At 36.5% G+C, this 15,214-nt stretch overlaps 1 protein-coding gene across 8 annotated transcripts in view; it reads right to left on the bottom strand.

The window, feature by feature from the left end:
- STAG1 (STAG1 cohesin complex component) overlaps nucleotides 1–15,214 on the bottom strand; it is a 393,663-nt gene that overhangs the window by 370,191 nt on the left and 8,258 nt on the right. The window contains exon 2 of one of the 8 annotated variants that reach the window (XM_072792612.1): nucleotides 8,755–8,813. The exons of the other annotated variants lie outside the window; for them this stretch is intronic. The gene's annotated coding sequence lies outside the window, so the exon portion shown is untranslated. The remainder of the gene's footprint in view (nucleotides 1–8,754; nucleotides 8,814–15,214) is intronic. 8 annotated transcript variants of the gene reach the window in all.

Genomic DNA, 15,214 nt, shown 5'->3' with positions numbered 1-15,214 from the left:
CACCGTTCCTCAGAACTTCATGATTTTTTTCCCCTGGAGAAGAGGAAAATATACAACCTAAAAATCCCCTAAAAAAGGAAGAGATTTTCTTTAAAAAATGTGAAAAACTAACACATATTTATATCAAAACACTCTAAATTCCTGAGACTGAAAATCTATTTTTAAGTATTTCTATTTCTAGATAAAGATAGAAATACTTAAATTTTTCGTTCTCCATTTCACTCTTCAGAAGTAATACATTCTTATTAGTAAATAATTACTAATAGCTTTAGGTATGACAATGGCCATGATTAAGATATCTAGGATTTGCTTCAAAATAATATGGGGGAGTGGGTTGCTGATATGGGTATAGATGAAACAAGACTGGACATGAGAACAATTCTGAAGCTGGATGAGGAGTGAGGATCCACTAAACTTTTCTATCATCATGTCCATGTTTTACGTTTTCTATAATTGAAAGTTGTTTTTTAAAAACTCGTTTTTAATAAACTGATAAATTCTGACCACTGTTCTACAGAGTCCTTTGTCTTTCTGTATTAATTTTTTTTCTGTATTGAAATTTTTCAAGTAATCACATTCACCTAGTAGAAAATCTAGGTTTTTAAATATTCAGCATTATATTCTTGCATTTGATACAAGTAGAATTTTAGGGAGTTTTTTTCCTAGCTGTAAAATCATATGATGCATATTCTTATTCGCTGATAGCAGTTACCATCATGTATGATACTAAAATCTAATCAAATAGACAACCTAAATATTCTGACAAAAAGAATAGGAAATCTGAAACCCTCATTCACTGGTAAGCAGAAATGTAAAGTGATATAACCATTTTAAAAACAGTTTGGCAATTCTTAAACGCCAAACATAAATTTACTATATGATCCAGGAATTCCTTCCACTCCTAGGTAGCAAGGGAAGAGAAATGAAATATGTCTGAACGAAGACTGGTACACAAATGGTCATAGCAACATTATTGCCAAGAGCCAAAAAGTAGAAACTCAAATGTCTGTCAATTCGTGAATGGATAAATGGAATACTCTTCAGCAATAAAAAGTAAAGTCCTGAAACATGCTGTAACTTTTTTTCAAAGATTTTGAGAGAGAGCCCACAAGCACAGTGCATGAATGGGGGGAGGGGTAGAGGGAGAGGGGCAGACTCCCCACTGAGCAGGAAGCCTGATTCAGGGCTGGATTCCAGGACCCGGAGATCATAACCTGAGCCAATGGCAGATGCTTAACCAACTGAGCCACTGAGGTGCCCCTAACATGCTCATCCCTAAAAACACTGTGAAATAAAAGAAGCCAAACACAAAAGACCACATATGGTATGGTTCCATTTACATCGAATGTCCCAAGAAGGCAAACTTATAGATACAAAAAATACCTTAGCAGGAAAGTGGCTGCAAATGGTGCGATTTCTTTTCAGGGTGATGGATATATTATAAAAGTCAATTGTGATGACTGCATAGTTTTGCAAATTAACTAAAATTCCCTAAACTATACACTTAAAAATGAGAGTACTTCATGTTGTGTAAACTACATAACTGTGATGGAGAAGGCGAAAGAGGCGATGAAGAGGAGGACTACAGTGCCTCTGGGATGACAGGTGAATAGACAGACCTTAAATAACTTGACCAAAGGCTCAGCTAAATAGATGGCATAGCCAATACTGAAATCCAGGCTTGACTACAAAATCCATATTCTCCCTACATCCAGAAGTAAGGGTACACTAGAAGCAACATATATCTTACCAATTTTGCAAGAATACATTCAAATCTACTAGTGAAGCAATATATAGACACACAGAAAAAGGTTCCTTTAAAACTGAGATAAAAATTATGGTAAGAATTAGGAAGAATTAAACATAAAATAAATCATCTGTAGAATGAAGAAAGTAAATACACAAAATCCAAACACGGTGGCTTGGGAAGCAGGACCCAGATCTTATCCATGACTTTATGAAAGCTGAAACCGAATTAACTGAATAGTGAAGAGTGTCTAAACAAATTAAATTTGGCAGTTTGTCTCCAACACTGTCCCTGGATAGAGTGTACTGACCCAGATCTGCTGTAGTGCAGACAGATTTGTCAGGCTATCACAGCTCAATAACACTGACAACTAAAATGATCCAACTAGCTTTGGGTTCATTCCAGGTTTGGTGGTCAATCTTCAGATTATAATCTGCATCTGATACAGGTCTTCCTACAAGAGAAGGCAGTGATAGGTGAGCACAGGTGGACTATTTCACTAGAAAATTACATTTATTACATCAATGTGTATCAACAATGTGATACCCTGTGATATAATGTGTTATATAATAATGTATGGTTTATTCTTTGGACTTGAAATCAGCTGAAACCTACATCACTTCTAGATGTAAATAATAAATCGAACTTCTGAACATATCAATTCTGAGAACCAGAGTCTTGTACATAGTTCAACAATACCTACCACACTTAGAATGACTCATCAGGCAGTCAGCCTTCCCTAGAGATACTCTACTGCCCTGCTACATGCCTCTGAAAACTGCAACTTATATTTTGTTTTATAAACTGGATGAATGCTGTTGAGAAATCTGCAATGTACAAAATGCCCCCCCCCCCAAAACATAGCTGCTTATATTCACATTTCATACTCTATAGAGCACTGTTACATTAGCTCTTTACTAGCCAACATCCTCTGAAATGACCAGGACATACATGTTTATTCCCAATACAAGTAAGGAAATGAGGTAAAAGTAATTTACAAAAGGACATGATACTAATAAACACACTGACCTGGATTAAAATTCAGGTCTTTAGTCTCTGAATCCAACAGTTCTACTGTATTCACTGCAAGTCTCTAAAAGGCCAATCCAATAAAACCAAGAAGGCCAACATTTCTGCCAGAAAAACCAATGATTATTTTCTGGTCTTATGAGTAGTCAGAGAAATCCTCTAATAAACAAGAAAGATAATTTTACAGGGATCAGAACAGACCATAACAGAGAAAAATATTCAAATTTGAATAAAGGAATAAAAGATTTATAAGCAATACTAAAGGAAGTACTAACAAAAAAAAGTAGTTTAATTTAGAACCAAATGAAGAATTTTAATTTCATAAATAAATGAAAATAAGTGCCTTCTTTTAGAATCTGGCTACAAAATCTACTTAATGCTCTTTTTGTATTCTTTATTAAAAGGAATGACCTGCTTATAGAAAGGCAGGAGTGAAGCTGCTGTTTGGTTGCACTATAAAAGTGGTATTAAAAAGTATACTATGATTCAGCATTCCACTCTAAGTATAATTATCCAAAAGAAATGAGGGTTTATGTTCACCAAGAAACCTGAACAAGAATGTTCACAACCGCTTTATCACAATAGCCAACAAAGAAAAATAGCCCAGATATCCATGCACAAAAGGATAAAGTAATTCATTTTGGTATATTCATACAGAATACTACATAGGAACAAAAAAAGAATTGCTGATACATGACACAATATGGACGAATCTCACAAGAATCATGTTAAGGCCAAAGCAGCTAAAGTACAAACTTAACTGGTAGCTATAAAAGTTGGAACAGGTGTGAGGGATGGGGAAGAGATAACTGAGGAGAAATATAGAAAACCTTCTGGAGTGTTGAAAAATGGTTTATATCTTGATCTAGGAGATTACATGGGTAAAAATTCACCAAGCTTATAAGCAGTGTACTTTATGCATTAATATGTTCTACTGCAATTTTAAAAAGTTAGCATCATACATTTATTTGGAAACTTTTACACACAGAACTTCCTTTAATCTTAAATTTCAAAACATAAATCTACTCTAAGAATGTAACCATAATTGAAAAAAGTGATTTTTTTTACTAAAATTAGCCCACAATAGAATCAACTAAATTACCCCAAAGATACACATTCCAAATTTTATCCTAAAATTTGTATCTTGGTTTGCTGTATGCTTCCATGGAATGGGCACAGCAAATGTAAGGTAATCTCTACCTAGCCTCATTTCAATTATCTCAACATCTTCCAGAACTAAAATAATAATTAAGTCCAAGTTTCTCAATGAATAGATACAGTCATCTACTAAGAAAGAGAGAAATGAAGTAAGGGTGCTATAAGAGTAAAAAATTGTTAATAACTGCTGTGAGACATGAGAAAGAACTAGGAATAAAAAAGGATTATTGGGTAATGCTGAGGATCCAATTAAAATTGAAGAGCATGGGCAGCCTGGGTGGCTCAGCGGTTTAGCGCCGGCTTCAGCCCAGGGTGTGATCCTGGAGACCTGGGATCGAGTCCCACATCGGGCTCCCTGCATGGATCCTGCTTCTCCCTCTGCCTGTGTCTCTGCCTATCCCTCTCTCTCTCTCTCTGTCTCTCACGAATAAATAAATAAAATTAAAAAAAAAAAAAAAGATTGAAGAGCATGAATATTAGTGGCACCAGTCTGCAAAGCTGTGATTTTCTCCAAATGTGCTTAGTAGCTCAGAACCAGGTCCATAAATTTAAGAAATATTAACTGATCTATGGCTATTAGACAAATGCAATAAACAGAGAAAAGTGCAAAGCATCTAAACATATTTCAAAAGTTAGATAAAGTTACAGGCTAGATAAGAAAAATAAGGCAGAAGGGACAAAAACTACCAAAGGACTAAAAGACTCTAAAATACTGAAAAGAAACTCTCAATGTCTACGTTAGGAAAAAAAAAATTCAAGGGGTACCTGGATGGCTCAGTCAGTTAAGCATCCTATTTGTGATTTCAGCTCAGGTCATGATCTCAGGATCTTGAGATCAACCGCCCACCACCACCACTCCAGCCTTGGGCTCTGACGTCATCAGGGGGTGTGGGGGGGGGAGGGGTGTACTTAAGATTCTCTCCCTCTGCCCATCTCTCCCCTCTCCCCATTTGTGTGCATGCACTCTCTCTCTCTTTAAATAAATCATTTAAAAATGTTTAAAAAGTTCAGCAACATATGCAAAAATTCATGAAGAAATCTTTCATAGCCAAGTACTATTTCTTATTATTTAGAAAATGAAATGCTCCTAACAATTCAGATTTCCCTTTTTGAGAGAATTAAAAAGGTTCCAAATGGAAAAAAGTTCAAATGTTTAAAGTAGTATAACTGCAAATCTGTATGTTCCTTAACATTTCTCTGTAAATCCAATACTTCTAATCAACAAAAGGAAGCTTCCAAGTTTCTTAGTGAAATAGTGAACCTTTACCAAAACCCTGCTTGTAACCAAACCAGTCATCCCTTACGTCAACATAACACCCTTTAATCGACAAGAATTTGTGCAAGTATGTGTGTCTGCTTAAAGTGGTCATATGACAAGAGTTATTTACTTTTTTAAGATTTTACTTATTTGAGGTGTGGAGGGTAGAGAGATGCGAGGGTGGGAAAGGGCAGAGGGAGAGGGAGAAGCAGACTCCCTGCCAAGCAGGGAGCATGACACAAGGCTCCACCCCAAGACCCTGCAATCATAAACTGAGCCAAAGGCAGAAACTTAACCAACTAAAGCTACCCCCGAAAGAATTATTTTTCTATTTCCAAGTTCTGTCTAACTTGAACTTAGAATGAAACTGGTCAGTAACAGCTTACAATGAATCAATGAATGAATGAATGAAGTAGACAGATAAAAGATGGCTGGAAGATAAAAAAAAAATCTCAGGAAGAATGATACTAGCATATCTGAAACTATAATGTAATAATCTCTAACTAAAAGGTTTAAAGTGGGGCACCTGAGTGTCTCAGTTAAACATGTGACTTCAGCTCAGGTCATGATCTCAGCGTCCTCAGATAAAGCTCCCCGCAACACCAGGCAGGCTCCCCACTTGGCAAGGGATCTGCTTGTCCCTCTCCCTCTACTCCTTCTCCTACTTGTGCTGTCTCTCAAATAAAAAATAAAATCTTCAAAAAAAAATTTTTAAGCAAAAGATATAAAGTATAACAATCAAGCAGAGTCTTTGATAGAAATCTAAATTAAATTGCTCAATTTGGTTGAATCTAAGTACTATTTATTGAATGTCTATTAGTTTGCCCAGCACTGTGCTCTGCTGCTATGAAGCACAAAAAAGCATGTCCCCTTCCCTGAAGACAAGGAAGAGTAAAGAAAGTTACACCTGAATTATCATAATTTCTCACAGTCCAAGTAGTACTTAATTATATGCCAAACAAGTAAAACAAAGTCATAGAAGGGTATTTGCAACTTAACTAATGGATTATTTTCCTCTGAAAAAGTAATCTAAAAAAAAAAAAAAATTATGTGGGGAAATTAATAAATTAATTAGAAAAAATAAATCTCCATCAGTCCTGACAGGAGTACTTGATGTTTCTGCGATGTCTGGCTATGGCTTGGACTAAAATGCCACAGCTATGTTTCTGATGAAGGGTAGTAGTGGTAAGAGATTTGGATTTTATACATCAAAGAAATTATACCCACACGTGCATGTATGTACCATTTATACTTTGCTTTGGTTAATAAAACTTTAGTATGTTTGTTTTAGGTGATGGTTATCCCTTTAACATAACGCAGCAAAACTACTAGCAAACTGGTTTTTCAAAGCTATGTAAATTAAACTAGAATGTACAACATAGTGTGAAAAAAATGGCAGTTAGGTTCTCTGGCCAAAATTAAGATGCATTTGCCGCCTACAACTTTATTGTGTACTAATTGTGCTGCTAGTACTGGCATACATCCTCAAAACACACATGTACACAATTCCATTGCTTTAATTTCATCACTTAGCTTACACAACATTGCCTAAGAACTTTACTTCTTGCCCTCTTTACCCATTCAACAAATTCTAACACTGAACAGTTCATTTCAAATGCAAATTTTCACCTCCCAGTGATTTCCTTAAAAGGTAAGCTTTTAAAACACAAAAACCATTCACACTATTAACACTACTATCATCAGTAATGCTATTCAGCCATTTCTACCCATACCATATGTAAAATGGACTGGTATAAGAAGTTTCACACCATCTAGTGTATTTCATTCATTCTACATTTTATATTCTACATTCTACTGTACCTTTTTTGCCTTATTTTAACTTTTTTTTTAAGATTTTATTTATTTATTCTTGAGAGAGAGAGAGAGAGAGAGAGGCATAGACATAGGCAGAGGGAGAAGCAGGCTCCATGCAAGAAGCCTGATGTGGGACTCAATCCCGGGACTCCAGGATCACGCCCTAAGCCTAAGGCAGATGCTTAACCACTGAGCCATTTTAACATTTCTGAAGTAAAGATAATCTCACAATCAATAGAATTTATAATTGTGCTGGACAAACAGTAAGGAAACATAGCTGTCATTGTTTAACCATGAATTCAGTCATAGATATTCACCATGTCAACTGACTTATATGCAGTTAGTTTCATGTATGTTGACTTCAAATACCTTTAAAATGTCTTTTAAAATATTCTACAATTTGGCATTGAAATGAAGTTAGCTACTATGCACAAAGGTACAAAAACGGAGCTTATCAAATCAAATATTCATTATTGTTGGTAATAATCCCAAGTTTTCTTGCAAACCAACAATGAAGTGAATTATGGGATATGAGAACAGCCACAAGTAGATGAACTTGATTATGTTTTGTTGCATAATATATACCAAAGGACAAGCTATCACACGCCAAGCAGTGCAATGAAGGCAGAAGAAACTGTCAAATCTCTGACAATAAAAAAATGTCAAAGCAATGTGTGGCTGGCGTGACCAATTATAGGCTGTACAGGCATTATGGCATATGTTTCCTTCTCACTGTATGTAAAATAGTATTGTGTCTTCTATTACTGTTTCTGTGAAGTAAGATTTTAAAAATCAGAACCCTTCATTCTTGGTCTTCCCTCCAGTCTTCCCTATCTTAGAAGAGCACCACCATTCACTCAATTATTAAAGTCAGAAACTTGGAAATCATTTTTGACTCATCCCTTTCCCTCAATGCCTACTTTACCTCCACAACACGTATGGAATCAGAACACATCTCTATAACCCCTATTACAACCATAGTCCAAAGCACTATTACCTGTCACCTGGACACCAATATAATCTAACCATCCCCTCCTCCATTCCGCCCCCACTGCAATCTAATAATATTCACACAGGAGTGGGGCATAAGTTCTCAACCTTGGCACTGTTAACATTATGGGGCAATAATTCCTTGGTATAAGGGGCCATCCTGTGCACTGACAAAGGTTGAGCAGCATCCCTGGCCTCTACCCACTAATGCCAGTAGCATATACCATCAACCCCTGTTGTGACAACCAGAACTGTCTGCAGACATTGCCAAACATCCTCTGGGAAACAAAATATCTGTTGAGAACCACTGAACTAAGGGGAGGTTTTTTTAAATGTTCCTCTGCTGAAAACTCTCTAATGGTTTCTCACCTTACTTATAAAATCTCATTAGAACCCTTACCTAAATACACCCTACGTAATCTGGACTCTGGCCTACCTCTCTAGCCTCATGTGATGCCACTAATACCCTTTCTGCATTATGTTCCTTCTAGTCACTATGATCTCCTCTCACTTCCTAAAACACCACAGCCATTTCTGCTGCAAAGATTTTGCTTATGCTTTTCCTTCTGCCTGGATCATTCTTGCCCAGATTCTGCATATGTCTCGGCTTAAATTTCATATCCTTGAAAATGTCTTTCCTGACTGTATATATGTATGTATCCCATTATTACCCATCATTGTAACATATATTCCCTTTATACCATTTATTAGTATATGTATCAATACAGCATAATCAGTATATGATTATTCTGTTTACCTGATTATTGGCGGTCTCTCACGTGAGGACAAATACCTTGTCTGTTGTATTTCCAGTATCTAGCCAAAACGAAATAAATAAACTTTTAAGTGGAAAACCTTATGAACCAGACGAGTTGGCATCAATGATAACGTCAGCACCACTCCCATCTCATTCCCCATTTGTATTTACCATCATTTCCCCCCTTGAAGTGGAGGGGAGGAGAATGGAAGGGAGAAGAGCCTAACAAAGCCTTCATATGTAAAATATCTTTACCAACATCATATTCTCTGAAGGGTGTGTACAGATTAAATATCAGATATGATGAACCTGAAGCCTGGAAAGGTGATAAATAGCCTGCATTCAATAAATGATGGCTATGTTTATAAAGCACCAAGCACAATGCCTATAGCAGATAAATGAAAAATGCTACTTCGTTTTGTTGTTTTAAGTAGGCTCCATGCCAAATGTCTGGCTTGAACTCACAACCCTGAAATCAAGGGTCACATGTTCTACTGACTGATCCAGTCAGGTGCCACAAAAAAAGCCATTTCTCTTGTCTACTCTACCATCACCTTGCTCTGAATATGGCTAAGAATAGAACTCTGTCCCTAAAAGATACCTTCCCCCTCCTGGATCTCCATAAACATAACATACTGGGTGTAACATATGTTAAGTTATTCATACATGTTGACTAGAGGAAGCCAAATATCCATTAGCCAAAACCAATTCATCATAAAATGACCTCGGAAGTACATTGCAATTAGTGTCAGTAAGCAAAAAAACCATATTAATAATCATTTTTGAACCTGGCTTTAAAAATTAACATAGGTGGGGGGGAATCCAAATTGCTGTTTAATAATATCAATGTTCTTTACTAAAAATACCTGCTGTATCTAACACAAATCTACTTACGGAAAATAAAACAGTAAACTGAATTCATAATTAGACTCAAATAATAACAAAGGGCAAAGACTATAAAGTACTACACAATGTTTAGTTAATAATTAGAACAAAATGACTTATCTTACATTCCCTCTGTCTCTGACAATATTCCGTATACACATCTGGGGGTTTGAGGAAAGAGATAAAGGAGTGAATCACAAAGGGGACATGAAGCCAAGCTGCCAGGTATAAATCTTATTTCTGCTAATTACCAGCTATGTGATCTTTGAAAAATCACTTAACTTCTCTGTGCCTGTTTCCTCATCTACAAGCTGAGACTTAACAATAGTACCCACTTCACATGGTTACCGTAAAAGCTACATATTAAAATGCTTAGAATAGTATCTGATAAATAAAAAAAAACCTGCTAGCTATAATTTATATTATATTGCTGTTAGCTACTACTATACTACTTTGCTTCTTTACATCACTTTTGTTAATAACTATCATACTAGACAGCAATACACAAAACATACACATCGTTGCAAAAAGTTCTATGAACAATACTGTATCAGACCACAGGATAGTTAGAATGCCTGGTGAGATAATGCGTATCATTTTCTTCTATATTTTTTTTTTTAAGAAGTGCTTAGGAAAAAAAAAAACACTCTAGGCCCAAAGCATTTTTTAATCTATTAACTTTGATGTGTAATGAAGAACTTGAGTTTCAGTCCTATTTAACAAGTCAAAGAGTGGAGAAGAAAAGAATATCTCTAAGGATATCATTCTGAAATAACCAAACAAATGGATTTTTCCATTCCCTATTCACCCTACATATCAAGCTATCCACTAAACTCTCTCAGCAAATGGTAACATGCTTAGAAATTAACTAAGAAATTAACTAAATTAAATTAATTGTATTAGTTAACTATTAACAAATTTAAAAAGCAAACTTGTAATATAGTAACATATGTTTCTCTAACACAGTAAACAAAAGATCTAAAGTTGCGTCTAACAATTAGCCTGATTTTAAAGTACATATTACGATAAATGGTATTTGGGACATCTGTGACATCTATAATTTAATATGAAAATATTTCTGATTTCTATTGGTAAAAAAATCACAGGTATTGCTAGTACAACTGTGATTTGCTGTCCACATACAAAATCAAATAAAATGCCAAATCTCACTTATAGGTTAGTGAAGATAACGATGTGATATTTTCCAATCTAAGTTCATGAACCCTGGTTTCAAAAATAAGATTTGCTCTGGGCATGCATAGTAGCACAGTTAGTTGGGCCTCCAACTCTGGGTCTCTCTGCTCAGATCATGATCTCAGGGTCAGAGTCATGGGATCAAGCCCCACAACTGGCTCCATACTCAATGCAGAGTCTACTTGGGATTCTTTCTCTCTCTCTGCCCCTCCTGCTCATTCTCCCCTCTTTCTGAAATAAGTAAATCTTTAAAAAAATAAAAAATAAAAAAAGATTTGCTTTAAGAGATTAGAGTCACAAAACTCTGGACTCAAACTTACCACTTCCTACCTAAGTAATATTGAGAAATGGTACTTAACCTCTCTACCTCATCTGTGAAATGGGAATAATACCAACATGAGACTGCTGTGCTATTTAATTACTTTACGCTACTTGTAGTATTTGACACCTTCTCAATAAACATATATACTATTAAAACCAGTAACCAAAGTCTGACAATTACATAGTTCGCAACCCTTAGGATGCACCAGAAACTCAGAGATTTGGTGTCAGCTGATCTGGGGTAGATCCTAGCCATTGGTATACTTTTAAAGCTCCCAGGTGATTCTAATGTGCAGCCACTGGCCGAAGGACAAAGTTCAAACTCTTTAGCACACTAGGAATGCTACTTACAGCTCTACATTTTAATCACTCCTCCATAGGTAATCAATGCCCTAACTAATGCTTCCTCAACAAGTGGGCTATATAGTAGTACCTCTTAAACTTCAGCCTGCATCAGAAACACCAGAATAACCTGTTAAAAATTGTTGGACTCTGCAAAATTTAATTCAGTTAGACTGGGGAGAAGTCCAAGAACATGCATTTCTTAACAAACTGACACTGCCGGTGCATGGACCACACTTTCAGAAGCCACTGGGCAACACTAGATCACAACCCAATTCCTCTATATTCACCTAAGATGGTGTTCCTATCTCCACCATCCCATTCTTGCTTGGCTTTCACTTTTTGTGAAGGTGAATTATTATTCACCTTTAGGAAGCATTTGCCCACTTAAACCACTTCAAGGCACTTATTACCTACTATTTAACTTGGCTAAGAAAAAACATCAAAACTATGGACTGTTCTTAATGGTACACTAATGGCAGCATACATAGACTCTTTTGTACGAATTAGGGAAAAAGGCCTCCTTTGGACAGGTGAATTAGAAAAGGTGAAAAGAGCAAACCCGAAGTCTATCAAGCAGAATAAAACCTGGATTTCAGCCACAACCTACCCCCTTGGCCAGGTACCTTTATGTAGAGCACCAATTCCACAACCACCAATTCCATGATAGCCCTGGGACAGCATTATTACTAAAACACAAGGGAAGAGCACTCAGACCAACCCTGGATATGAGGAAGGAGGGAGAGGAGAGAAGGAACAATAAAGCTTTTAGGAAAGGACTTTTAGAGAAGACATCACCTAAGTCTGGAGTCCTAAGTTGCTTTCTCTGTACATAGAACAACAAAAACTGTGTTTTAATAACTTTAGACCCACAGTATATGGCTCACCATAGATTTCAATAAATGTATAAATGACTCACAATGAATAAAATTATATGAAAACACTTGCTAATCCATATTTCTTTCTCAACAAAGAAGCAAACATACACCAAAAGCTGGCACCAAAAACTATCTTAAGTATTAACATTAACTAACTTATCGGGAGAGAACACAAATTTTTCTAACAACCAATGGCAGATCAGAAGGCAAAAGGAGCCTGCTTAAATATACACCTGGGTTTTTCAAAATTAAAGACTTTGAAATCAAAACCTCTGCATTATCGGATTCAGAGGTGATTTCCTGATTATTTTAGCAGGCACTAAGAAATTTACAGGAATTCTGGAAACTAGGTCCAAGACACTTATTTTACAATGAAGCAACTGAGGTCCAGAGAAGTAATGATTCAAAGATACATGGCTAGGGCAGCCCCGGTGGCCCAGCGGTTTGGCGCCGCTTCGGCCCAAGGTGTGATCCTGGAGACCCAGGATCGAGTACCACGTCGGGCTCCCTGCATGGAGCCTGCTTCTCTCCCTCTCCCTCTGCCTGTGTCTCTGCCTCTCTCTCTCTCTGTGTCATGAATAAATGAGTGGTAAAGCTGTAATTAAAACTCAGGACTCTTCCTGGAGTCCTGGGATCGAGGTCTCTAACCATTCACTAGTCTTCTCTCTCCTACATCATGCCTCCTTTACATTTATAAAATAAAATACTAAATAAGGGTGCCTGGGTTACTCAGTTAAGCGTCTGACTCAATTCAGCTCAGTTCTTGATCTCAGGGTCATAAGTGCTCAGTGTCATGCTAGGCGTGGAGCCTACCTCAAAAATAGAAATAAAAAATAAAATACTAATTATCCGTAACTGAAAAACATAGATTAACCAGAGTTTTGTACTCTGTATTCCACTTTTATGAGATGAAAAAGTAGTCATCTATCATCTTATTTTGTCTAGAAACTTAGAGAGGTAGCTTTAAATGTATGTTCTGCTCTTGGTAAAATGCATTCCTAGTCTCTGTCTGCAAACTTATATGTGCAAAATTAGTATTTATAAATAATTACCCTGGGCAGCCCCGGTGGCCCAGAGGTTTAGCGCCGCCTTCAGCCCAGGTGTGATCCTGGAGACCCAGGATTGAGTCCCACATCAGGCTCCCTGCAAGGAGCCTGCTTCTCTTTCTGTCATGAATAAATAAATAAGATATTTTAAAATAAATAAATAATTATCCTAATACAGACATCAAGATTTCTGTTACCCAGAAAGCACCTTTCCAAGATGCAGCAACATTCTTAAGAAAGAAAAAAAGAGCCCATTTTTCGAAATATGTTTAACAATAAGCAGAAAACTCTAGCTACAACCCTCATCTCAATTAACCAGATTATCTCATCCTCTGACCACTCTCACTACTAAAGTTTTAATCTACTGCTAGTTCTACGCGCTGATAAGAACCAATTAATTAAAATGCTTTGCTTCCAGAAAGTAATTTCATCATTTAACTGTATTATACTTTTATTCACCTCTTAAATATAAAATTAATGTCCTTAGAATTTACGTACCATGTACTACAATCTAATAGTTAAAAGCTAACTTTTTCATTTCTATAGCACCCAAGACCCAAGTATGCTTTTATTCCCATTTTGGAGATGAGAAAACTGAGAGGAAGAGAAGTTCAAGAACTCACCTAGGAAGGGGCTGCATTAGAATTTAACACAGGCAGTGTGACTCCAGTGCCAAGAACTCTCTTGGACAATGGCTTTCTTAGCCATTTAGCATGTGACAGTGCTTCCTTCACAAGTAAACATATTAACTTTTTCACTATCTCTAACAATGCAAGATACACAGTAAGAGATTTTCTTCCCAAAATATAATTTAAGCTCTAACAATAAAGCAGAACACAATTTAAGATGTTTTTAGCTTTTATATCCTGTGTTAGGTCATAAAAATGTCTATACATTTGCTACTTTTTACTATCTCTACTAGAAAACGTAAGAAGCCTATCTCTCTCTCTCTCAGTGCTGTAAATGAGACAGGAAAAATAATAACCTGATTCAGTCATGGTCAACAGACCTTTAAAATAAAGAAGGAATCATTTCCTCAAAAGACACAACCAGGTCATGTTCATGCTTGGCTATGTATACAGCACATTTTGTCTGCCTAAGATTGAAAAGATAGGCAATGGTGTCTCAAACCTCGACCTAGGCCCTTAAATCAATTCAACAACTATGAAGAGAAATTTTGCTAGAGCCTAAAAACAGTACAGATAATATTTAACTATTAACACTACTTTGATTAAAAAAATAGGGCAGCCCGGGTGGCTGAGCGGTTTAGCGCCGCCTTCAGCCCAGGGCCTGATCCTGGAGACCCGGGATCGAGTCCCACGTCGGGCTCCCTGCATGGAGCCTGCTTCTCCCTCTGCCTGCGTCTCTCTCTCTCTCTCTCTCTCTCTCGAATAAATAAGTAAAATATTTAAAAATAAAATAAAATAAAGGGACTCTGCTGAAAAACTCTTCTGATTTTTATCACTTTCAACACATAGTGTGTCTATAATTTGGGATGAAATGACAGGGAGAAGGCCTTAATTTTGCACATTACCCTTCCAAAGTATCTTTAATCTAACCACCTCCACAGTATTTCATGTATTATTCCCATTAGTTTGTCTTGTTGCTTTGGAGTTTTGGGTTTCAATGTCTCCCAAAAGAACAGGAGCTTAAGGGTAAAACCTATGTATTTACGATCTTTATATACTCCCTATTCGTCATGGAGTAGGCACTCAAAAATACTTATTGAAAAAAATCTTAACTGGATTCCCATCACAGAGATGAGACAACTGAGGCCTGCAGAAATTAAATATT

This window comes from Canis lupus, chromosome 22 (assembly GCF_048164855.1).
Source record: "Canis lupus baileyi chromosome 22, mCanLup2.hap1, whole genome shotgun sequence".
Classification (NCBI taxonomy): domain Eukaryota; kingdom Metazoa; phylum Chordata; class Mammalia; order Carnivora; family Canidae; genus Canis; species Canis lupus.
The sequence above is the reverse complement of the archived record's forward strand: the minus strand, read 5'-3'. Positions and strand labels throughout refer to the sequence as shown.